Genomic DNA, 7,845 nt, shown 5'->3' with positions numbered 1-7,845 from the left:
CCGGAGGTTACAAGCAACATCTGCGTTGGGGCCGAAGCTGCACTAGACCAGGTCCCACCGATAATCCAGACAACTGTGAGTGGAATTGAGCAGCCTGTTCCTCCGCCCGCACCAACCGACCCTGCCGTTTGCAGATCTAGCCTTTCTTTTGTCTCTTTTTTTTTATCACTATTGTTATTGTTATTGTTATTGTTATTGTTGTTGTTGTTGTTGTTGTTGTTCTTGTTCTTTTTATTATTCTTGTTCTTATTATTATTCTTATTCTTATTCTTATTATTATTATTGTTATTATTATTATTATTATTATTGTTGTTGTTGTTGTTATTATTATTATTATTATTGTTGTTGTTCTTATTATTATTGTTATTGTTATTATTATTGTTATTGTTATTGTTATTCTTATTAGTATTATTATTATTATTATTATTAGTATTATTATTATTAGTATTATTATTATTACTATTATTATTATTACTATTATTACTATTATTACTATTATTACTATTATTATTATTATTATTATTATTATTATTATTATTATTATTATTATTATTATTATTATTACTATTACTATTACTATTACTATTACTATTACTATTACTATTATATTATTATTATTATTATTATTATTATTATTATTATTATTATTATTATTATTATTAGTATTACTATTATTATTAGTATTATTATTATTATTATTACTATTATTATTATTATTATTATTATTATTATTATTACTATTATTATTATTATTATTATTATTATTATTATTATTATTATTACTATTATTATTATTATTATTATTACGTTTGATGAGCTTAAATCGCCGGGCTGTGGCGGTGGAACAATTTCCCTGTCTTTATTATTATTACTATTATTATTATTATTATTATTATTATTATTATTATTATTATTATTACGTTTGATGAGCTTAAATCGCCGGGCTGTGGCGGTGGAACAATTTCCCTGTCTTCCGGACAGTTATAATTAATGTTGTTTAAATATCGTTGTTTTAATTAATGCCATTTAAATGTCATTTGTGCTTCCCTGTCGCTTGCTTGGTAACTGTCGATCCTGTACATGATTAAGGTTAGGTTGCCCATCATACCTTACTTTCTCGCTTTTGGGGGCCTGGAGTAGCCCCTTTGAATTCAAGCCGTAGTGGCTTATGTTACTGGACGCTCGGCGTCGCTGGCCATGCTGAGAACGGGTCCTTGTACCTAGGCGAGAATAGCGTAAGGTTTTCACCTGCTCGGTGATAGGAATCGGACCCAGGGCAGGTTTCTGTCCTTAGATGAAATAGCCTAAGGTTTTCACCTTCTTGGTGATAGGAATCGAACCGAGGGCAGGTTTCTGTCCTCAGATAAAATAGCCTAAGGTTTTCACCTTCTCGGTAATAGGAATCGAACCAAGGGTAGATAGCCTAAGGTTTTCACCTTCTTGGTGATAGGAATCGAACCGAGGGCAGGTTTCTGTCCTTAGATAAAATAGCCTAAGGTTTTCACCTTCTCGGTGATACGAATTGAACCGAAGGCAGGTTTTTGTCCTTAAATAAAATAGCCTAAGGTTTTCACCTTCGTGAATGAGTTCTCTTTACCCTCGCGATTCTCTTTATAACTCTTGCTTGGCGATGATAACTTGAAAAAAAAGGGGCATCTAGCTGAATAAATTCCTTCGTATTAAACATGCAATAATGCAAGATTACATTAAGTTTATATCTTTGGAGGGTGTCCAGTCACTGATAAAAAATTTTCAAATTGCGAAAATTCCATGGTCGGTGGAGCGGTTTTTCCTCCAAATCCTCCAGATAGTATGCCCCTGCTCCGGCAATAGCGGTCACACGGTAAGGCCCCTCCCAGGTCGAGGCTAGCTTTCTCGCGCTTGTGTCTCGCGTATTCCCCACGACCTTTCGAAGTACCAGATCTCCTGCAGCGAACTCCCTCCTTCTAACGGCTCTATTGTACCTTTGAGCAAGCTTCTGTTGATACTCTGCCAGCCGAATGGTGGCCACATCTCGGTGCTCCTCCAGCAAGTTCAGCTCCTTGGCCATTAACTTCTCGTTCTCGTCAGAGGCGAATCCGCAACTCGGGCGCTACACAGGTTTACTTTAGCAGGGATGACTGCCTCCACCCCGTAAGTTAGAGAGAATGGTGTTTCTCCCGTGGATATCCTCGGAGTGGTTCGGTATGCCCATAGGACGCTTGGCAACTCCTCGGCCCATCTACCCTTGGCGCCCTCCAATCTTCTTTTCAAACCGCTCACGATAGCCTTATTTGTCGCTTCTGCCTGGCCGTTACTCTGCGGGTAGGCTGGTGTGGAGTATCGATTCCAAATACCGAGGTTCTCGCAGAACTCCCGGAAAGCCCTGCTGTCAAACTGCAGGCCATTGTCCGATATTAAAGATTCCGGCACGCCGAACCTTGTTATAATGTTCCTCCACATGAATCTCTTAACGTCAACGTCTCGGATGTTGGCCAGTGCCTCAGCCTCTGCCCACTTTGTGAAGTAGTCTACTGCCACCAGCACAAACCTTTGGTTGCCCGTTGCTCGGGGAAATGGTCCGACTATATCCAGCCCCAGCGGGCGAATGGCCACGGGCTGTAAACTGGGTTCAAGTTCCCGGCCAGTTGGTAGATCATCGCCGCTTACACCTAACACTGTTCACACCTCTAAGCATACTCAGTAGCTTCCTTCCTCATCTGTGGCCACCAGAACCCCTGGGTCATTGCTCGGTGCGCCAGCGAGCGTCCCCCCACGTGGCTACTGCAGACTCCCTCGTGCAGTTTAGCTAATAGTTCTTTAGCCTGGCTGGGGCAAAGGCACTGCAGGTATGGCCCTTCGAATGATCTGCGATATAGCTTCCGATCGGCAGATAACTAGTACCGAGCGGAAGTTCGCCGTACTCTGGCAGCCTCTTTCTCATCTTCCGGGGCTCGATCTTCTGCAAGAAAGTCGATGATTGGATCCATTCAACACTTCTCGGCTTCAATGACCTGTAGAATCAGTGCCCTAGCAGTAATATTTGGCTCGGGCACCAACTCCACCCTGATCAGCTGAGGTACCTCGTCAGCTATTGATGATGCTAGAGTTGCCAAAGAATCGGCGTGCCGGTTCTGTCCCCGGGCTATCCGCTCGATCTTGACTGTCACAAAGTTACCCATCATCTGCTTTACTAGCCACAGATATTCTATCATCTAGGGATCTTTGGCCTCGAAGTTCCCTTGGACCTGACTTACTACTAGAAGGGAGTCCGAGTACACTTCCACCTCCTTTGCCCCCACATCCATGACAACCCTTAGTCCGGCCAGTAGAGCCTCATATTCGGCCTCATTATTAGAAGCCCTGAAGCCTAATCTGAATGAGTGTTCTAGCTTCAGATCTTCCGGGGTGATGACCACGATCCCTGCCCCCACTCCAGCCGCATTGGACGCTTCGTCCACAAATACCTTCCATGGCTTGACTTCTACTATGTAGGTTATGTCCGTACCTCTCGATGAGAACTCGGCAATAAAATCTGCGAGTACTTGTCCCTTCACTGAGTTCCTCGGCTTGTATCTGATGTCGAAAGAGCCCAGCCGAGTCCCCCACTTGGCTATCCTCCCCGTAAAGTCAGATCTCCTCAACAATGACTAGAGTGGGTACTCGGTCAAGACGTCGACTGTGTGGGCTTGAAAATAATGGGGTAATTTTTGGGTGGAATGCACGAATGCCAACACCAGTTTTTCCAGTGGTAAATACCTGGCCTCCGCGTCGACTAACGTCTTGCTGATGTAATAAACCGGGAGCTGCACACCGCTATCCCTCAGTAGTACGGTGCTCGCTGTGTGCTCGGATACCGAGAGGTACATATACAAGTCTTCTCCTGGTTCTGGGGCTGACAACGTCGGTGCCCACCCAAGGTAATCCTCTAGATCTTGGAAGGCTCCGTCACACTCCTTGTCCCGCTGGAACCCCTTCCACTTCTTCAGAAGTTGGTAAAAGGGCTGGCACCGATTAGTGAACTTGGAAATAAATCGGTTAAGAGCAGCCAGCATACCAGTCAGCTTTTGAACCTCTTTCGAATTGCTCGGGGGTTTGAGACGTTTCACGACTTTAATTTGATCGGGGCTGACTTCAATCCCCCGTTTAGTAATCAAATAACCCAGGAACTTGTCGGATCCAACCCCGAATGCACACTTATCGGAGTTGAGGCGCAGCCGATGTCGTCGGAGTATCTCGAACACTTCTTTCAGGTCGTCAATGTGCTGTCCTTCTTGCTTGCTTTTTATCACCATGTCGTCAATGTACACTTCAACTGTCCGTCCAATCTTATCCCTAAACATCCTCGACATCATTCGTTGATAAGTGGCTCCCGCATTCTTCAAACCGAACGGCATCACGGTATAGTGGTAGTTAGCATTGGGCGTTAAGAATGCCATCTTCTCCTGATCCTCGACGGCTAGGGCAATCTGGTGATAGCCCTGGAAAGCATCGAGGAAACTCATTCTTGGGTGCCCGCACGTAGCGTCCACCAATTGGTCGATTTTCAGCATTGGAAACCGATCCTTCGGACAAGCTCGGTTCAAATTGGTAAAATTAACACATACTCTCCACTTACTGCTCTTCTTTTTCACGACCACCGTGTTTGCGAGCCATTCCAGAAAGAATGTTTCCCTTATGGCCCCCGCCTCTCTCAGCTTCCTAACTTCCTGTCTGACGGGTTCCATATGCTTCTTAGTAGACCTTCTCGGTCTCTATTTCTTGGGAGGGCATAGAGGATCCACATTCAGCTTGTGAACTATGAACTTGGGGTCAACACCGGGCACCTCATATGGATTCCATGCAAACACATCCACGTTTTGTATGAGGAACAGCAGTAGCTGCACCCTTTTCCCATCATTCAAGTTTGCCCCTATTTGAAAACTCCTTTCACTTCTCGATAAGATCTTTACGCTTACCAAATCCTCGGCAGCGTTGGTCCCCTCCACCTGGGGATGGTGTAATTGCTATAGGGGCACCTTCTCGGCAGATTCCCTCTGCTCTGTTTATTTGTTTGCCGCGACTACCAAACATTGTCTGGCCGATTGCTGATCACCCCTTATTACTGTAATCCCTTCGTCAGTTCAGAACTTGACTTTCACATGCAAGGTAGACGATATAGCCCCCATGTCATGTATCCATGGCCTTCCGAATATTGCCGTGTACGGCAAGAAAGAGGCGACCACTATGAATGTCACCATTACCTCCCTGCCTCCCATGATAACCGGGAGCGAAATCTGCCCTTCTAGAGTCACCATATGCTCATCAAATCCCATTAAAGGTGTATCATACTTGGACAAGTCCCCCTTTTTCAGGCTGAGCCCCCTGTATAGGTCCGGTTACATTACGTCTGCGCCACTCCCTTGATCGATCATTATTCTCTTCACTATAAAACCCCTTATTCGGGCCGTGACTATTAAAGCATCGTGGTGGGGTTGAGTAGTACCTTCTAGGTCGTCGTCGTCATTGTCGAACGCTATGGGTTGTCTACTGTACCTCGGCTTCTTCCCCGGGGATTGTTCGCTAGTGCTTCCTTCCGTTGACACCACGGTCAACACCCCTTTTGCTGTGGGTGCTCTAATTGCCCTCGGTGCGGCGTGGATGACCTCTATCACTCCCAAAGGAGGTGGGAGAGGGTTTCGACGCAGCTGATCTACCTGCCCGGTCTCCTGATTCCCTGTCTTCACCATAAACTCTTTCAAATGCCCCACCTTCACCAACTATTCCAGGTGATCTTTCAACACCCTACACTACTCGGTGGTGTGCCCTTTATCTCTGTGATAGGTGCAATACAAATTCTGGTTTCTCCTTGACGGGTCGCCCGCCATCCTGTTTGGCCGCTTAAAATACGACTCATTTTTTATCCTATCAATGATGCGGTGTACAGGCTCCTTGGACGTCGCGTTGACTCCCCCAACCGCCGGGCCTGGCTCTTGAATTCTCAAATCCTTCCTGTGTCCGGGGTTGAAGCCGTTGTTCCGAGGATAACTAATTATCGGCTCCTTCCCTTTGGATTGCAGCCAATCATCTTCTAAGCGCTTGTACCCTTCGATACGCCTCGTCAACTGCCTCATATCCTCGGGAGGCTTTAGGGTCAACGATTCTCTCAGCCCGGATTCTTCGGGTAAGCCCATCCGAAAGGTGTTCGTTATACAACTCCCACTACCGACTAGCGTAGTTGCGAAGGGTCTCTCCAGCCCCCATCTTCATTGATAGTAACACGTCCACGGGCTACGGCACCCGGCTGCAAGTCATGAACCGCACTCCGAACTCCTGGATCAGTTCCGAAAAACTATGGATCGAACCCTTATTCAATCCGTTGAACCACCTCAAAGCAGTAGGGCCAAAGCTTGAGGGGAAAACCTTACACATCAATGCATCGTTATGGGAGTGTAAGGACATCATCTGAATATACTAACTTACATGTTCTACCGGGTCCGTCTTCCGAGTGTAGGAATTGAACGGTGGGCGTGCGAACTGGCTCGGCATAGGTGCGCTCTTGATATCTCTAGAAAATGGAGACTGGGCAGCTTAACGCAATGCTCGGCTCATGGTATCCATGGCCGCATTACGTGGTCACTCCGCGTCAGGGGAAGTCGATTCACGGTCCGCATACTCTCACGAACGGTCGCGGTGCTTACCAGACCCGGATTGATAAGATCCTGCCTCACGACGATTCCCCACACTTACTAACCTTTCCCTTTGTTCTCCCTGGTCCTTTCTCCTGCGTCGACCCCGTGCTTGCAACTCCAAATCCCTGACAGTCCTACGCAGGCGTTCGAGCTCTTGATCCCTCTACTCAAGCTCCTGGTCTCTTCTGTCAAGGTGGCTGCGGCCCGAGGCGTCAGACATTGTCCGGAGGGTTTGGTACAACCCTTCTCTGAGCCTTGATTCTTCTACCTCCTCGTGCCTTCTGTCCTCCTGCCTTTTTTGCCTCCTTTCTCGCCATGTAGACCCCCATGACGACCCTCTAGTGCCGCTCTCTGCATGACTTCCCTGCGCACCTCCAAACATTCTTGCAAGCGTGCCAAGATAGCACTACAGCTACGTAGGAGATTCCCACAGACGGCGCCAATTGTGCGTTCCAAAATAAGGCTACTGGGCCTAAGAGGAGTTTGGGCTCACAATTTACTTGTATGGTGGACTTTTGGATTTCCTACCACGGGTGGCGCTATGCTCGGCTGCCCTGTTTCCTGAGTCTTCCCTCTTTTCTCACTAACACTCCTCTTTCTTCCTTAGGGATGATTAATATTACTTTCTTTAGTCTTTCCACTCTGGAATTGCCAACCTCCTCAACTAAATCTTCCCTGCTTATTTATAGCCAAACTTAGTGGAACGGTCATGATTATTTCCCTGGTGGGTGGAAGGAGGGGTCTAATACTATTACCCATAAGTGGAGGTTTAGTTGGGAGTGGGAGGAAATGAGAGTGGCATTGGAACTGGCTCCACCGCTGGATTTGATGCTCAGCAGGGGCGTTCCCTAGGTAATGGAAGGGAGGTCCAATACTGTTTCACCCAAGTGGATGTTTGGTGACGGGAAGGAGAAAATGATAGTGGCGTTAGGACCAACCCCACCTGTAAGTTCTATGCTCGGCAAGGGCACGCCACAAGCTGCTTTGAGCACTCTGAGCTCAAACCCCTCGGACGGCATGTGCGTTACCATGTGTGATCAGTGCGGTGCTCTTATAAGAGTTAATCTTCATGGGCCTTAGGGAGATTGGGCTTGACGGGGGATGAGGCCCGTACACACACACACATATATAAAGAGAAATCTACAAATAATTAAAAACTCACAGACCAAATGTGTGAAGAATGAATTATTCAGAT

Source organism: Castanea sativa, chromosome 9 (genome assembly GCF_040712315.1).
Source record: "Castanea sativa cultivar Marrone di Chiusa Pesio chromosome 9, ASM4071231v1".
Lineage (NCBI taxonomy): Eukaryota > Viridiplantae > Streptophyta > Magnoliopsida > Fagales > Fagaceae > Castanea > Castanea sativa.
The sequence above is the reverse complement of the archived record's forward strand: the minus strand, read 5'-3'. Positions refer to the sequence as shown.